The following is a 19242-nucleotide window of genomic DNA, read 5'->3' as shown; positions in this document are numbered from 1 at the left end:
AACAGACGCTGGAGATTCCAAAAGGTGGGACACTGTGTGAAGGGGGTGAAAGTTGAAAAATTACTCATTGGGTACAACGTTCACTATTCAGGTGATGGGCATACTAAAAGCCCAGACTTCACCACTATGCAATATATGCCTGTAAGAAAACTGCACTTTTACCCCCTAAATTTATAAAAATTAAAAATTAAAAGAAAATTTAACTTTCCTGATAGTCCCCTTTCCCCAATTCCACCTTCAACTAACTAGTAAGCATCAGTGGAATATGTTGTCCAAGGCACTTGAGGGGACAGGGGGTGTACGGAAGACACAAGAAAATACTCCCTGCTCTCAAGAGGTTCACTTAAATATTTGATGAGGTGAATATACCATCCCTACTCAGAATTTGTTCAAGCCAGAAGTTTAGATGTCATCCTCCATCCTTTGATGGCTCTCCCCATTTAACATTAACAACGAACACGTGCTCAGTACCTTTAATATGCCAGGTATCACGGGTTAACTCATTTAGTTCTCAAAACCCTGTTAAAATAATATTTCTCCTTCCCATTTCACAGGTGAGGAAATTGAGGCACACAGTTATGTCACTTGCACAAGTCACAAAGCTAGTTCGTGACAGAGCTAGAATTGGAATCTTGGCTAGGTAATTCCAGATCTTTCACTCTTAACCATTCTATAGAATCAGCACCCATCTTTGAGTCAGAGTTTGAGATGCAAATTCTTTACTGTATAGCCTTGATCAAATGACTTCATCTCATTGAATTAATATTCTTCTGCATAAAATGAGGTCACCATCTGCTTATCTAAATTGTTATAAATGGGACAGTATATGCACCATTCCAGGTACCTAATCACAGCTCAATCGATGCAGGAGTCTCTTTCCTTTTTCTTTCTGCAGAAAACATGCTTTACATAGGATCTCTGAACTTAAAGAATGGGTAAACCATGGCAATTGCTTGCCTCAAATTGAATTTCTGGTATATTAGGCAGTGGCTTCTACTGAAGAAGTTTTGCGTTGTAGCCAGGCTCTATAATCATTGTAAATATGTTGCTCTAAGGCAAGTATTGACAAACTTTTTCTGAAAAAGGCCACATAGTAAGTATTTTAGGCTCTGTGGTCTGTACAGTCTCTGCTACAGTACTCATCTCTGCCCTTGTAGTGGGAAAGCAGCTTAGACGGTATGTAAAGGAATGTGTATGGATGTGTTCCAATAAAACTTTATTTACAAAGCAGGCAGCGGGCCAGATTTAGTCTATGGACTGTTTAGCCCCTGCTGTTAGGTAAGTTGTAGAGGTTCTGCTGAAAGAATCTCTTCCAGTCCTGGCAAAAATCTTGTAAGTTAGGAAATCGCCTAGAGGGTAAAATGAAGGAGCTGGGTGAGAGTTTTTATAAGCAGTGAAAATTCTGCCAAAGATTCCCATGACTTTTCATATCCAGCATGGTATAACCCTGGCTCTATATCAAGTTTTCAATTCTGATGTTGCAATTTTGAAAGTAGTTTGTAGAAGCATAAGAATTCATTAAAAAACTCATTCAATGATCCACTTTGTAGCCTTGTGACTAATCCAGAAAGTAGAGTCTGTGTCTCTTTAGGAACATAACCCTCCCTAGCATGGTTCCTGCAGAAAACTCACCCTTGGAAATAACACTAGGGGAAAAAAGTGTTCCATGGTAAAGTTTGTTTGGAAAAGTTTACATATTTTATTCTCCCTCTCGGAGATTTCTAATGGATATAAACATATTAAAAAGCTGAAAATTTCTATAGTAACAAAATCCATTAATCTTGGTTAACTCTGACTTTTACAAACTCACTTGACCACAAAAACTTAGGTTAAAATATGGGATCTGGATTCAATAAAATGAGCATAAAAATACTTATCTCCTGGGGCTGGTGTGAAGAGTGCATCTGATGAAGCGTGTGCTTAGCACAGGGCCTGTGAGAGAACACACAGGAACTACGTGTTGGCTGTTACTTTAGCGGCACACTTGGGAAATGCTGGCCAAGACCATAATATACAAAGATATTCGTAAACTCAATTCTGATTATAAATTTCAAAAGAGTTAGTAAATGGTATTCCATATCATATGATATAATAAGTGCCATAATCAATCTTTCAGAAATATTTTGTCCTTGAAAGTGGAACCCCCTGAGAATGGCCTGTGTTAAAACAAGAGGTGCATGGTGACCACCTCTTTATGAGACACCAGGATCCTCGGGGAGTTCTCACTGCAGCGTGGGCAGGTGGTGGTCTGGAGGCTGAAGGCTGGCTGAATGGAAACAGTCAGCCTGGAAAGGGGGATGTGGATGCTGGTGGTCTCACTCTCCTCCACAGCAGGACCCTTTCAAACCCCCTCCTACAAAGGCCAGAGGCCCCAGATATTGACACATGCCTTTAAGCCCTTGGATACTTCAAAGAAAGAAGATTAAGAGCCAGTCTCAGAACCTGTTCCCCAGAGAGATGCGTTTGTCCAAAAGTTGATATTATCGATGTGAGTGGAAGCTGAGAGGAGCGTATAATTTCTTTAATAAAAGCTGGACTGTGTTTGCTGGGGCTCCTGAGTTTTTCTGCTTCCTCCAGAGCATTCTCAGGGGCTGGGACGGCCTCCTATGATCGGCACGAATGTTTGATCAGCTATGCGTCTTCTCCAGGGCAGCTCAGATGATCCGAAAGGCTTCGGATCTCTGGTCGTCTCCAGAGTTTTCCTTCTTAAATTCTTTGTTTCCTTCAGAATTCATTATAAATGACATAATTACATCTCTTTTTCTTCTCTGATTGAGAATATTTCTCACACATGGTGATTTGCCATTTGGATGCAGGAAGAGACTGAGCGATGTCACATGCACCCAAAACACTGCATCTCCCTTCCAGAGCTGCACTGCCTCTCACCCAAGGACTCAACTCCCTTCCAGAGCTGCACTGCCTCTCACCCAAGCACTGCGTCTCCCTTCCAGAGCTGCACTGCCTCTCACCCAAGCACTGCGTCTCCCTTCCAGAGCTGCACTGCCTCTCACCCAAGCACTGTGTCTCCCTTCCATAGCTGCACTGCCTCTCACCCAAGGACTCAACTCCCTTCCAGAGCTGCACTGCCTCTCACCCGAGCACTCCTGTCCCTTCCAGAACTGCACTGCCTCTCACCCAAGCACTCCTCTCCCTTCCAGAACTGCACTGCCTCTCACCCAAGCACTGTGTCTCCCTTCCAGAGCTGCATTGCCTCTCACCCAAGGACTCAACTCCCTTCCAGAGCTGCACTGCCTCTCACCCGAGCACTCCTCTCCCTTCCATAGCTGCACTGCCTCTGACCCAAGCGCTCCTCTCCCTTCCAGAACTGTACTGCCTCTCACCCAAGCGCTCCTCTTCCTTCAAGAACTGCACTGCCTCTCACCCGAGCACTCCTCTCCCTTCCAGAACTGCACTGCCTCTCACCCAAGCACTCCTCTCCCTTCCAGAGATGCACTGCCTCTCACCCGAGCACTCCTCTCCCTTCCAGAACTGCACTGCCTCTCACCCAAGCACTCCTCTCCCTTCCATAGCTGCACTGCCTCTGACCCGAGCACTCCTCTCCCTTCCAGAGCTGCACTGCCTCTCACCCAAGCGCTCCTCTCCCTTCCAGAACTGTACTGCCTCTCACCCAAGCGCTCCTCTTCCTTCAAGAACTGCACTGCCTCTCACCCAAGCACTCCACTTGCCACTGTCCCTCGCCAACTTTCCCCTAGTTTGGGATATTGACAGATTCCCCACAAACCCATGAGAAAAAGAAGACTGTCTGGCTCAGCATGAAATTGAATTTCAGAAAATAATGAAGTCCTTTGCAGAGAATGATATTTCCTAAGAGAAGACATACCACCAACTGGATGTTATCAAGAAAAAAATGGGGTATATATTGCTCCCTGTATATTTTATTTATATATGATTGCTATAATTACTTGCTTAGAAACAAACATTCTATTAGACCATGGCATTCCAGCTCCAGTGAAAATAGAAAAGGGGATTTGATAGCAAATTATCATCTGTGACAAGAGAAATTTAAAATTAGAGGCAGGGCGTGGTGGCTCATACCTGTAATCCTAGAACTTTAGGAGGCTAAGGCAGGTGGATCACCCGAGTTCAGGAGTTTGAGACCAGCCTGGCCAACATGGTGAAACCCTGTTTCTACAAACAAACAAACAAACAAACAAACAAAAAGCTAGGCGTGGTGGTGGGTGCCTGTAATCCCACCTACTGGGGAGGCTGAGGCAGCAGAATCGCTTGAACCTGGGAGGCGGAGGTTGCATTGAGCCAAGATTCGGCCACTGCACTCCAGTCTGGGTGACAAGAGCGAGACTCTGTCTTAAAAAAATAAAATAAAACTAGAGACAGACACAAGAGAATTTGTTCATTCATTCATTCATTCGTTTACTTCACTAATATTGACTGTGTTTCTTTCCGTGCCAGGCACCACTGTGTTAGGTATAATCATGGTGGCTGAGCAGTAAGAGCTTGTACTTGTGGAGCACCTATTATGTGTTAAGTATGATCTCATTTAATTCCATCACATAGGAACCAATCTTGTTATTAATATTATTATTTTACAGAGAAGGAAAATATAGCTTAGTGAAGCTAAAAGGCTGCCCAAAGCCAGGGTAGCTAATAAGCAGCAGATGTTGGGTCCGATACCAAAGCCTCCAAGTTTGGATAAAGAGGCTACATTGCCACTTGAAGCAAGCAAAGTCCTTATTCTCATGGAGTTTGCATTCTAGTGGGGGAGACAGTCAACTGAAAATAGAGGCAAATGTATACACATAAATAAGCAAGATCATTTCAAATAGCAGTAAGAGCTCTGGGAAATATAAAATGGAGTGATGTGCAAGGCAGAGACAAGGTGGAGGTGCTGGGAAGATCCCCCACCCCAGCTGGACACTTGTGATGGCTGAACCAACTCTCTTTGAGCCTAGTTGTTTCATTTGAAGGCAGGAACCTGGGCAAGAGGATCCTTCTGTAGCTCATTTCATTCCACGGTTGCATGGGCAGCATGGGCCGCCATTTACAACCCGTGTTCTTCCTCTGTGTTCTAACATGTGGAGTTTTTCCAACCCAGACACAGCTAGACCACTAGAGACGAGCAGACTCAGATGCTACCTAAATAAAAAGTCACGCTTGTCCTTAAGCAAATAGTCCTACAGAGGACACCCAGATATGGCAGTAAACAAATGTCCAAGTGTTTCATGAAAAATACTAAAACACTCAACTGGTGGGCAGTGTTACCCTCCAAGCGACATTTGGCAATAACTGGAGACTTTTGGGGTTGTCACGAACTGGGGGAAGGATGCTACTGGCATCTAGTGGGTAGAGGCCAGGGAAACTGCTGAACATCATACCATTCACAGGGCAGCCCCCTACAACAAAGAATTATCCAGCCAAAATGTCACTACTGGGAAATCTCATGCTACAGTGAGATAGAGAGATAATAGATAGATAGATAGATAGATAGATAGATAGATAGATAGATAGATAATAGACAGATAGATAGACCGCCTCCTCGTTTTCTGGTAACTTTCTCTACCTCTGAAATCTGCCCCAAATTGATGGAGACAAGAGGTTTCAACAATTTATTACTAAAACTTTCCATCAAAAGTCCAACCCAAAAAGTAGGGTCAGGAAAGCTCCCACATTTAAAATGATCTCACACAGCCATCAGAGAAAGAGAGGGACTCCCTTAAAGATGTGGAGAGAGAATGTCTAAATGTCTACTTGCATAAAATGGATAATACAAAACATATCTCCATTAGGTTCTTTCTTAATTGAAACGATGCTTTCTTTCATCCCTGCCAGGAAGAAGAAAAATCGTGTTTCCAGCTTGGGCTGCTGTTTCATCTGCTGGACTTGCTTGTGAGCTAAGCCAAGTTTCATTAAAAATTATTGGTCTCATAACTTTTTTTGTTTTTTGCTTTAAAGAGTCCCATATGGAACCAATATCATGATAGGATTGTAGCTGCACAAAGCCATTGGGCATTTTGACCCACTCTCTGCTTCTTGGTAGATTCTAAGTACAGATCTAATTGTTTTTTCCTTCAAGTATTAAGTGAATATCTCTGCAAACAAATCCAAATTTAGAAAGTTAGATTGAAGAAATAAAGAAGCAAATCTAGTCAGCTCACAGAAATCTTTCTTTTCCTCTCTTGCTCTGTCTCCAAGGGAACCTCTACACCTTCTTTTAAGGTGCCAGCCATCTTGAGCTCTTGTCTGATTAAGAAATTCTCTGGTAGAACCAGAGCATCTGCAAAAGCGTTAAATATGATCACAACCATTGTACAAGTATTTTAACAACCAAACCTTATGATAGGTTATATTTCATTGACTCTGAAGAAACATTGCATTATCTGGGAAAACAGCACAGATGTTGCCTAATAAACGTTTTGGTTTATGCATTGTATTAACCTCATGAAACATTTATGCAAATCTCACATTAACAAAAGGTAAAAGAACCATTCTGTGTTATGAAGCATACAACAGGATGATCTTTGTCGTGTTTTTGTTGTTGTTGTTGCTGTTGTTTTTACCTTGGTATTTTATGGGTGTGTTTGTAACTCTTGGGGTTTCTATTTAGGAGGACACAAGGGCATTGCAGATTTTCATCTCTTCTGTTTTCAGTTCTGTTATCATCCCTTCCAGCTGACTTCACATTTTATGATGCTAATGGGGGGTGTGTGGTTTTGAGTTTCTCTCCTGTCAGCTGGTCAGTGGGTCTGAGGGATATATTTAATAGAATCTGACAGCTGATGGAGCTGGCCTCATTGAAAGAGGATTTGATATGTGGAGTGAATGTGGCGACCCTGAATTCGCCATAATAACGGCCATTATTATTCTGCCTCTCGCAGCCAATATAACTCTCCCTGTTGTACACACCAGTACATGTGTATAAAAGACATGACTTATGGATGGCTTCTTCCGTATACTGATCTGAGGGCCATTTAGATAGCATGTCAAAACAGATTAACTGTCTTATCCTGCCACAAAATTAAGGGGGGAAAAAAAACCTTTATACATCTCTGCCCAACAAATGCACTCTGTGCCCCTAAACAAAGCAAGCACAGAAGGGGCACAGATCATCTCTGGGTGGGGGTTAGGCACCCAGAAAAGCTGCAGGCTCACCCAGTTAAGGTGCCCCCTCCAGTGAGGACCCGAGGGCGCTGCCTGAGATATTGTGAGGGCAGCTGGAGCCACAGGTAGGAACCTACCTCCTGAAAGGCTGGTGCCATGCTTTAGCTGTGTGCATGTGCCTGGGATGTTGGGGTGGGTGTTGGCTCACCTCGGCCCCTGCTGAACTGGACTCACTGTTGAAATCAACATCTCAACCTGCATCCTGGCAACCTGAAACAGCCACAGTCTCTGCCAAACCTGCCTGCCTACTGGTTACTAAAGTTCGCTAACATTTATCTTGTGCTTGTTCCGTGCTGAACTTTACCTGCAGTGACCCTTTTAATCTTCCCAAGAACTCTAATCTGTAGATATTATTATGATTAATTATGATTCTCACTCCCATTTTACATATGAAGAAACTGAGAGAAAGGCAAGCTAAGTAACTGGTCTCAAGTCACAGCTGATGATCAATGGAGCCAGGATGGAATCTCAGGCCATCAGAGCCCATTGCCACAACAGCGACAGTCCTCTTCTGCTTCTGTTTGTCCCCCAGCCAACAAGAAGTATGTGTGACTGTGTGTCTGCATACACATGCATATGCACGTATAAAAATTCTTAGACCCAAATGTCCCCCTAGAAATCATCTTCACCCCCCTCTCCCCCATTAGCTGCAGCCAAATCCCCACTCAATCAAGAAAGTTACTGTGATTTTTTCCTCTGTAAACCGGGCACCTCCCATCCCATGGGCTGCCACAAAGACAAGGGAAGAACCTGTGCGCACCTCGCACAGCACCAGGCCTGGGAGGTTGGCCAGGAAGCACTCATCTCTCCTGTCCTTCATTTCCAACCTCAGAAACCCACCCCTGTTCCCTGCCTCCTGTCTACAAGCTGACCTGCTTGTCTTCAGCCATGCAACACTGCTGTCTGAGGTTACCATTTCAGGCACTGATGTCAGAAGCAGTTGATCCCACATTTCTGAAAAGAATCCTTTTATTTATCTACCGTCATCTTCCAGTAAAAAAAAAGAAAAGTAAAGTAAAATGGCTGCAGAGAAGCCAGCAGATGTGTCCAGGGTACCTGAGGAAAGCAGGCCAGATGCTAGGAGATATCCTCATGGCTGTCAGTGTTTAAATTACATAGAGCTGGTACTTTTTAGGTCAGAAGCATAAAACCTACTATTGATCTTGAGCAATGCGTCCAATTTTGAATGTCTGTTAAAGCCCCAGGCACTTCAATGCCACATAATCAATATTTCTTTTCGTTCTTTCTTTCCTTTTTTGTTGTAGAAAATGTATGGGTTTGTTTGCCCTTCCTGCAGGCATCCAACCTGGCCTTTTATTCCTGCTCAAGTAGGACACGCAGCCTGCTGGGGACCCGCGGCTCAAATCCTCAGTCTGCAGGACTGCCATCCCTGGGACTCAGGAATAATGGAAGCGCAGTACCCACTCCTTACAACCCAGACGACTTTCCAGGAGCAGGCTGTACCCCTAAAGTAACCAAGGAACAAGGGGCAAGGAGACAGAGAGAGATGGGGAAATGTGAGACCATGTTTAGCTGAGTGTAGACCCTAAGATAAGATAGTACTTGCAATCTTGAAATTTAGAGTAGAAAAGGGCCTTGGAGATTATCTGGGGGAAACATTCCCTTTCAATCTGCAGATGGAAAAACTGGCCAAGTCTCCTTATGCCTGAGTTGTTGAAATGGTCCAGGGAACATGAGCTGGGCCATATGGAATATGGATTAAGCTTTGAACTCTGTTAAGAAAAGGGTTTCAGGTCGACCAGAGGACCACAGCAGTCTTCCTATTCTGACACTGAGGACAACCTAGTAAGCAGGCCAACCAGGTAGACTGGTGTGATTCGAAGCTACGCGGCCTTTGTGTCCCTGCCCAAAGGCCTGGTGGCTATGTCTGTGGTGGTGGTCTTGAAGAAGTGTCTTCTTCTACAGGCTGCTACATGGATTTGGCCTTGAAGGATGAAAAGCACAGAGAAGAGAAACTGGGGAGGGGTAAGGGGTGGGGACAGAGGTAAGAAGACAAAATGACAAGTGTTGCAAAGACAGAAGTGAGAAGCAGCATGGTGCATTGATGGACTTGCAAATGGTTCACATGAGCAGCAGAGCACAGGGTGTGGAGGCAGCAAGAGAGACGGTATCACAGGAGCCTGGCCATGCCCTGCACTGAGGAGTTTCCAACTCTTGGCTTTGAAGCCTTTTGAATCAGGCAGTGATACAATCAGTGCTGCACTGGAGAAAGTTCATGTTGGCTGGACGGCAAAGAATGGATCGGAGGAAGCGAGACTGGGGTCAGGGAGCCAGAGAGCAGATTACTCCAGAGGCCAGGCAGACCCTGATGATGGCCAAACCAGGAACGGCGGATGGGTTTCTCATATTCACAAGGAGGCTCTGCAGGATCGGAGGGAGGGTCTGGATAGATAAAGTGATGGGAAGATCACAGTTGTAGGCAGGGTCACTTAAAAATTCTAGCACTACATGTGAATTGTCAGGGTTTACTATGTGACTTTTGACAAGTCACTTAACCTCTCTGAGCTTCAGTTTCCTTACCTATAATGTGAGAATAACATGGGGATTTCATGATTAAATGAGGTAATACATGAAAGTGTTTTCCGCAGCGCCCACCATGTAGTAAATCTTCAGTAGGTGACAGCTGACTTCTATTATATTATTGACCATGTGGAGAGTGTCCAATAAGACATGATGTGTTTGGAAGTAGCATCATCTTTTTTTTTTTTTTTTTTTTTTGACAGCGACTCCCTTTGTCACCCAGGTGATTTTTCTGCCTCAGCCTCCCGAGTAGCTGGGACTACAAGAGCACACCACCATGCCTGGCTAATTTTTGTATTTTTAGTAGAAGTAGGATCATTTTTAACCCAGTCTTGAAATAGATAGCTTGAGTCATAAGCACGCTGGAGTTACTTATCTAGTGCAGGAAGACAACAACATAAACACATACCTATCTATCTCCCAGATTCCCCAGAAAATGACCAACTGTATATAAAAATAAAAATAAAAATAAGAAAAAACTTATCCATACTGGGTATTAGTGAAGGGTGGTATTTATAGGCCGGGAGGTCTGAGGAACATCTGTTAGATACACGGCAGATGGGCCAGATTGAAGAATTCATGATTTCTAGAATGGGAAGGAGTGGTCTGTTTGATAGAAATTTCAAAACTGTCTTTGCAGATCCTCACCAACAGCCCTGCTACAGTGAGAACTGGAGGAGAGAGTAGGCTAAAGCCTCTAGAACTGGTCAGTGCCACAGATAAGTGGCCATGGTGTCAGGGGCACAGTGAAGGGGAAATCCAGACCAGCAATTCCTTGGAACTAAATCCTGAAGCCAACTTACAGCCAGGCCTGGGTCAGGGCACAGCCCTAGCAGACTACTGGCAGCCGAGCTTTAGTAGACACGAATTCTCATCTTACCAGCATTCCAGCTCCTCTTACTCTAGTAATGACTCTGATTTTGAACTTAGAGTCAACCCTTCTCTTCATTCTGAGTCCACATGGTCTGGAAGGATCTCCAGGATGAGGTTCTTGACCCAGGTCTGGTCAATCCAGCACAAAATAGACCTTGACACAGTGATTGATTCAGGAATGGTCTCAGCACTCAGGGTGGTCCGATCTCAAAAGTTTAGTGGGAGTCCACAATAAGATATGACTTCACAACATAAGCATGGCTGTCACCAGATAGAGAGATCTGAACAAGACTGGCAAGGAAGTGGAGAAATTGAACGCTTAGACACTGCTGGTATGAGTGTAAAATAGTGTAGCTGCTTTGGAAAACAGCCAGTTCCTCAAAAGGTGAACTATATCACCCAGTAATTCCACTCCTCAGTACATATCCTAGAGAAATGAAACCAAACGTTCACATAATGCACACAAATGTTTCCAGCAGCACTGTAATAGACAAAAGGTGGAAACGAACCAAGTATCTTTCAACCAATGAATGCATAAACAAAATGTGATGCATCCATACAATGGAGTATTATTCAGCCATGAAAAGAAATAAGATTCAGGCACATGCTGCAACACAGGTGAACCTCTCAAACATCACGCAAAGTAAAAGAAGCCCAATGCAAAAGACCACCTATTGTATGAAATGTCTGGAACAGGCAAATCCGTAGAGACAGAGAGTGGATTCGTGGTTACCTAGGGCTGGGGGAAAGAGGGATGGGGAGTGACTACTAATGGGAATGGGGTTTCTTTTTGAGGTGATGAAAATTTTTTAAAAGTGATTGTGTTGATGGTTGTATAATTCTGTGAATATACTAAAACCACTGAATTTTACTTTAAGTGGGTGAATTGTACGGTATGTAAATTACATCTCGATAAAGCTGTTATTAATTTAAAAAAATATTTAGTGGAAACCAAGGGAAAGATCCAAGCTCCACGCTGTTGGAACTGAGCTGGTGGGGAGGAGGAGGGGTAAGGCTGGGGCTGTTGTATCCGCTTTATCACCCAGAAGTTTTAGAGGCCACTACAGTGAACCCCAGAATCAATCTAACACAGCAGGAAGCACAAGGAGGTGACAGAAACTGGATTCTCAAGGATGTTGTTTTTACTTTAAATTAAGCTCTACTTGAAACCAGAACTACGGCTTGGTTTCCCTTCCTCAGTTAACTCCCTCTAAGTTGGACTTTGCGCTCACGATAGAAAGGCTCCCAATGGAAATACCAAACACAGACAAGGAACCTTGAGCAGGGAGTCCAAACTTCCTGCCACCACTCCCTTCCAGGCTGACCTCCTTACCCTGGCCTCTTCTAGCTCCCTCTTCTTCCTTCAGCTTCTAGATCTTCGAATCAGCCAAACTCAACTCCATCCACTTTAATCCATTCCATTCTCCCATCATCCTGGCCTGAATTGTTCACACAGGGACCCACACAATCTCTGACAGAACTCCTAGAAATGGGTTAACGAATAGAAGCAAACAAAGAAAAATTACAGGCATATGAGAAGAGAGAACTGTTCCGAACAAGGAGGACCACAAGTGCCTCCTGACTGAAATGAGTTACTGCAAGACACAAGAGAAAAGTTTCCAAGTCTGTTAATTCAAGTTGTCAGAAGGAATCAAGAAGAAACTGTGGCTTCCATTTTCAGAGAGTGATTCGAGTTTATCTGTTTACTTCCCTTGCCTCTCCAAACCTTATTATGGCCAAATTAAAAAACAAAGAAATGAAAAGAAAGAAAGAAAATCTTTATCAGCACAAGAAACTAAGCCATGGATAACCTAGAAACTGGAGTACTTTTCTTTAAAGGATGTGATGGAGAAGGAAAGCGGTTGAAGGAAGGCTACTGTCTAATGCAGGCACGGGAAGGGCCCCTGCAAAAGTGAAGGGGATTCCCTAGGAGTTGCAAAAGCCCCTCAATCTTGGGTTCATGTTATTTACTATGGTGGACCACAGGGTCATTGGTATGGAGCAGATTAAAGGACTTGAGGAATTGTTCCACTGTCCCTTCTAGGAAACAGCCAAGAGCACCACTCACACCAGACTTTACGTGGTGTAAATTGTGTGGGAAGGAAAAAACAGCTATTGCTAAGGAGACTCATTGAAAGCAAGGATTTGCTGCCCCGATTTAGGGCTGGTAGTACAGTCATGGCAGAGAAGTACGTGCTCGGGACAATAATAAACCTTCCTGCCATATTGATGCAGGACAGGCAAGCCCCCGGTTTGAGGCTTAGCCCAAGAGGTTCTTGGCCTCCCCGAGGAAAGAATTCAAGGGCAAGACAGTGGTGTTAAACAGCCACTTCTATTGAAGCAGCAATGTACAGCAGAAGACAGACCAGGCCTGCCCTATAAGCTGTGTGCCCGGAGTAGCAGCCTAGAAGTGCCACTGTACTCGTAGTTATACCCAATTTTAATTACATGCAAAATAAGGAGTGGTCCATGCAGATATGTCTAGAATGAGTGAGGTAACTTCTGGGTTGTCGAGTGTTGCCATGGAAAGGGCGGGGAGTAACTTCTGGGCATTGCCATGGCACTGGTAAACTGACATGGCACACTGATGGGTGCGTCTTATGGGGAAGGGCTTCTGCCCCTGACCTGTTTTAGCTGGTCCTCCATCAGGTCTGGTGTCCAAGCCCCACCTCCAGAGTCGAGTTCTGCCTCCTGCCTCAATAGGAGAGTAAATGGAGCCCTCACTGGGAAGGCTAGGTGAGGACGAGCAGGAGAGGGTCCCTAGCAGTGGAGTGAGCAAATCTCAGCCCTGCAGATGACTGTGGATGCTGCTGCCCTAGTGCCTGCACAGGGTGAAAAGAAACCACCAGGAAATGGTGCATTTTCCTGCTGCACCTTCCCACTCACCCACCTTCTGTTCATCATAGTCAACTGAACCTCCAAACTAGAAAAATACCTACAGAATAGACCAACAAATCCTGTTCCCCTCTGTGAGTAACATACTTAAATAAGTTTCTAACAGAATCATTCTCAAGTTGTAACGGTGGATCAATGGTTTTCCCTCTGCAAATATGTACAATAAAAGAAAATGTAACAGAGGTAGGAAAAGTGTCTGTGATTTAAAAAACAGAGCTTATTTTGAGAAATCAAAACAAATCCTCTCTCATGATGTAAAACTATACCAATAAACAAGGGTGAAAGTGATCTCTCATTTTGGTATTTCCCATAAGATTAGAGATATTGTTTCCTTTAATGGAAATCCCTGAAATCCAGAAAGACAGTTTCCCAGTGAAAAGCATAATCATGGAAATTTTCTAGTGTCATTAGGGCAATACAGAGCAGATTGAATAGAACAGAAAACAGAATCTGTGAATTTGGAAGTGAGCTCAAAGAATCCTCCCAGAATGAGTGAAAAGAAGACAAGAAATGGAGAAAATAAGAAAAGAGAGAAAGAAAAAGGAGAGAGGAAACTACAAAGGAAGCTACAGATCAACTCTCTATGTAAGATTTTTAAATGGTGGCAACAGAGCAAATGAAAGATAAAAAATAACTCAAGATATGACAGAAAATTCCCCTGAGTTGAAGCAAGACTTGTGTCTGTAGAATCTAGAGGCAAACTGCCCTGGCAGGCTGTTCACCTGCTTTTGCAAATAAAGTTTTATTGGAACATAGCCATGCCTGCTCATTTATTCATTGTTTCTGGCGGCTTTCCTGCTACAACAGCAGAATTGCATGCTCGCCTCTACAGACCCTATGACCTACTTAGAAAGCTGTATGGCCTTCTAAGAAAAGATCTGCTATCCCCTCTAAGAGTTCTTTGATGCATACATGGCTAAAATGTTTGCATTTCAAGGATAACAAAATTTAAAATCCTATAATCATTTAGTCCTCTGGGGTGGGGATAGAAGTACCCAAATTACCTCCAAAAGAAGAAAGAAAGAAATTGCACTAGGTCACACTTATTAGCAAATTCTAAGATAAAATGTTATCAAAATCCACAAACTTTCAGAGGATTGAGATTGAGAACTAAGACTATATGCAGCCAAGGTGCTATTCTTGTATATTTGCAATCTTTTTGGTGCTTCCACTCCTGGCGTGGTGTCTGCAATCCCAGTCACAGCCCTCTGAAAGTGTGCAGATAATCTTATGCGGACAGATTCATAAACAACATAAGTTGTGACTATTACTTCTTGAAAGCAAAAATCATCAAAGAAACGCTCCAGGTGGCTGAAAAATGAAGCAAAATAAATAATTCAGATATGAGGAAAAGCAATATAAAAGAAACATTGCTTAACAGAGAACCAAAAATTTCAAGTTAATTTCTTAATAATTGCAGTTAACGTGATTATAAAACAATGCAAGTGTCAAAAAATAATTCTGGAAAGAGATGAAACCCAATGTAAAAATGTATTAATTATAATATTCTTATTCTAAAAGCCAGATGGGGCTGGAAAAGGAATTGGTGATGCTAGTACTGGTAATTATAGCTTCCATTTTTAGAAGTTACTATGTATTAAGCACAAAAATAATGCTGATATAAATATTGTTTTTCATAAATCTTTGTACACATCTATAACATTAATTCCTTAACATAAATTCTTAGAAGGTGAATGCTGGGTCTGAGCATTTAAAAATCTTTCAACACAGTGAAATTTGAACTCTCAATAGAAATATATAAGTGTTCATTTCTCTGTACTCTTGCCAATGACAATTATTACCATTTTGCTAGTTATAATAGTGAAAATAATGTATGAAAAAGTATGGAAGTTTAAAAATTTTTGTACAAACAAGAGCAAATTAAGGTTATTTGATATAGTACTATAACTTTCACTCACTTGTGTTCTGATATACTTCTCAAATAGAAGACACCACCACTCTATTTTCATTTTTCATGAAGGTACTAGGTGGCATGTTTTTGTGGCATATAAATGTCAATTTTTTTTTTTTTTTTTTTTTAAGATGGAGTCTTACTCTGTCGCCCAGGCTGGAGTGCAGTGGTATGATCTCGGCTCACTGCAACCTCCACCTCCCAGGGTTCAAGCTATTCTCCTGCCTCAGCCTCCTGAGTAGATGGGATTACAGGCATGTGCCACCACGCCCGGCTTTTGTATTTTTAGTAGAGACGATTTCGCCATGTTGGCCAGGCTGGTCTCAGACTCCTGACCTCAGGTGATCTGCCCACCTCAGTCTCCCAAAGTGCTAGGATCACAGGCATGAGCCACCATGGCCGGCCATAAATGACAATTTTAGGGGAAATATAATATTTTTTATTTGGAGGCAACATTGATGAGAATTGAGGGCCATTATAAAATTTATAGCAAGTCCCCAAAATGAGATTCTCTGCAGCCACTAAAAGTCATATTCACAAAAACTATTAGAGGTGTAAGAAGCTTCTGGAAATATAATACTGAGTGAAACATAGTTTATATGATACAATTCCAATTCTGAGGTTAAAAAGCATATACCATGTACAAATAAGGAGATGAACCAGACCTTAACAAGGATGGTCTTCAAGAGATGACAATCCAGAAGATGGGGTTTCTTCTTTATTCTTTTCTGTATTTTCTAAGTTTTCTATTTAAACATTTTAATACGTAGAGAAAAACAGATATCTTGTAAGTAAGCTAGAAGTTTTTATCTGTTTCCCTGGCAACTAGGGCAGTCTCTGGCTCCCAGTAGACACTTCCGTCAATATCCACTGAATGAGTAAGTGAATGAGTAAAAGACTGTGTGTTTCCCCTAGGCAGAATCCCCTTTCCTGGGGCATCTTATGATCTCCTGGTTTCTGCAGGCCTGGGGTCCTGCCCTTATCTGCTTGCTTCCCACTGTCAGCTGCTCAGCTGCTTTGACCCTCACCCATCTCCCTGTCTGGATCTCTGCAGCATGTCCACAGTGGGGACCTCTCCAGGTTACCTGCTTCATCTGCTAGGCCTGGGCCCCAGATTTCCATCACTGAGGCCCACCAAGTTGGTCTTGACTTTGCCAGTTCTTCTTCCTTCCAAGCTAGAAAACTGCATTGGAAAAACTTCTTGGCCAAGGACATGACACCTTGGGAAACTGATCCAGGCAGTCAGCAAGGCTGATGTCATCCGGATAACACCAGGATCACACTGAGCTCCCCTTCCCAGTTGATTGGTTTCCTTGTAGGGAATGTTAATTTGTAAAAATCATGAATAGATTTGTAGTCTGAATTGGCCCTTAAAAACAGAGCTATAAACACCGATGTGATGTAATGGCTGCTTCTATTCTGATTTGTCAGTGACAATGTTTCACCAGTACTCAAAATGTCTCAAATATCACCCCTGCTTACATGGGAGTTTGAGTGAGGAAGAGACTGTTGGACTGTTTGCTCTGGTTGAATGAGACTTAGCAGGTTGGTATAACACATTTTGTCCTATCAAAAATAGCTGAGATTACATAAGCACAACCTCTCCCCAGAGCAAATATGCATTTGAGAGGCAGTGAAACATACATAATTATAGATGTAAAACACTAAAAATAGGCTCTGTGCCACACACAGGCAGCTGAGAGCGTGGGACTTGAGTGCAATGCTGCCACGTATGGCAATATTAATAGGAGTTGTGGCACCATCCCAGGTGGCCCAGTGAGGCGATGCAGAGCTATTACAGACAGGAAAAGACGGAGAGATTTAAAATGTTTGTGTGCAAAGAAGTTTGATGCTTATTTGAGCCTGTCAAAACCTGTTCCAGCTGACTGTGGTCTTCTCCCAGGGGACAGGAAATAAGAAGTCATCAGACAACCATGATTGTTGCATTGTTACCTCTTATTGTATTCTTATTATAACTAGTCTGTACGAATAATAATAGCAGCTTGTGCTTAAAAGCATGTGCTGTGTTTTTCCAGAGATTTTTCACCTCTACGGTTATTCAGTTCAACCAGTCTATACTGAGGGCTGTTTCAAGTAGCCTTTGCTGTATAACACAACCTCCCCACAAAACTGGACGACTTCAATCAACCAGAATTGCTTTACAATTTTGTAAACTGGCTGTGTGATTTTCTGCTTGTCTCAGCCGGAAGGTCCCAAGATGACCTCAGGCACATGTCTAGCAGCTGTGCTGGGACACTTGACTGGATATCCTGATGCTCCTCCCTGGGGCCTCTTAGTCTTCCAGAAGGCTAGACCAGTTTCCTGATCTCAGGTCTCTGGGCAGTGCTTCAGGACGGCCCCGGTGAAAGCTGCATTGTCCCTTAAGGTCACCTCCACTGCATTCTTCTGATCAACACCACTCACAAGGTCAACCCATATTCAGCGACGGGAAAATAAACTCCACCTCTTGATAGGAAGAGCTGCAAAATTTTGTAGGTGTGTTTAAGACAGCAGGGCTGAGCTAGATATTGACTTACGTCATCTCTTTTAATTCTCACAGGAGCCCTGAATGGAAAGGATTACTATGCACACTTTTTGGGTACAGAAACTGAGATTCAGAGAGGTTAAACAACTTTCCTAAAGCCACACAGCGAGAGTCCATCTGAACTGAAGATTGTTTGACATCAAAGCTCGTTTCTTTTCCTAAATGTCAGCATTCTCTCCTGACTTAATAATTTGATTTCTGTCTTTCCCTCATGGAAGTTAATTAAAGGAATGCGAGAACCTTTTAGAAAATCTCCAGGGCAGTTTCTGTGTTGATCATTGTTTCACGATCTCTTTTCCACCCAATCCTCACCAGCTCTTTAGATCTGTTTCTATTAGGTCACATCCCAGAGCCACACAGATCAGGGGAGAGAGAGCTCGCTACTAAGGCAAGTCCTCTGTCAAATGCAACAGGGACAAGGAGACCAAGCACTTGCCTGTGGTTTACTATGTGCCAGGAACTGTGCTGATCGCTTAACAATAATCAACCTAGCTAATCCTCATGGTAATGACACAAGGTAGGCATGGTTGTTTTTTGTTTTGTTTTGTTTTGTTTTTTTAATCTCTTTTGCAGATGGGGAAACTGAAACAGGTCAGTAAGTTGTAGAACTGGGATCTGAAACCTGGGCCATCGGACTCCAGAGCTGATGGTCTTGCTTCCCTCACTTGCCAGCCTCTCCAATCATAAAGGAGCTTCAAGCAGAGAACGGGAGAAGTTGTAGCCAGTGTGACCCCGACTCTCATTCCAAGGCCCTCTTCATCACCAGCACCTTCTCCTTTCCTCAACCCACCTCGCATCTGAACAGTGAGTCCCAGTTTTCCAGCACCAGAGATCGAGGTGCAGGGAAGTTAGATGTGTCTCTGCAAGTTTCCTGGGATGCTGATGGCAGGTGGCAGGGCAAGACCCAGGTCTCCTGCTTCCTGGACCTGGGCTGTGCCTAAGAGGAAAAGAAGGAAGTTATTGAACCCCGGGGACACTCCCTGAGCCTGAGTAGCCCTGTGCCAGTGTGGATGTGGCAGCATTCTTTTGAGGCAAGTAGGGGTAGAATCTTCTAAAAATAAGAGAGCTTCTGATCTCCCTTAAGTTGGCCAGAGAGCCCAGACCACTTTTCCTCCTGAGTGGACACGGGACATCTGAAATGCAAACCTGCCTTCAGCACTGGGATCAGCAGTAACACTGGCGAGTCTTCCGAGGACTGGGTGGTGGGCTGCGTTCCCCACGTTCCCCACACTCAGCCAAGCCCTCTCTCCCACACTACCAAAACCACACACTGCTGAGCTTTGCTTTGAAACGCAACATCCAACAAGTCATGAATCATGAAGATCTGGACTCATCGGCC

The 19242-nt window shown here is 43.5% G+C and overlaps 1 long non-coding RNA gene across 1 annotated transcript; it reads left to right on the top strand.

Annotated features, from left to right (window-relative positions):
• The first annotated feature begins 797 nt into the window (after positions 1-797).
• Positions 798-18158, top strand: LOC105545626. The gene is made up of 3 exons (XR_001006959.1): positions 798-935; positions 5809-5865; positions 17919-18158. It is a non-coding gene; the product is annotated as an uncharacterized LOC105545626 (long non-coding RNA).
• Positions 18159-19242: the final 1084 nt, after the last annotated feature.

Source organism: Mandrillus leucophaeus, unplaced genomic scaffold (assembly GCF_000951045.1).
Source record: "Mandrillus leucophaeus isolate KB7577 unplaced genomic scaffold, Mleu.le_1.0 Scaffold333, whole genome shotgun sequence".
Lineage (NCBI taxonomy): Eukaryota > Metazoa > Chordata > Mammalia > Primates > Cercopithecidae > Mandrillus > Mandrillus leucophaeus.
This window is presented reverse-complemented; position numbering and strand designations above follow the sequence as displayed.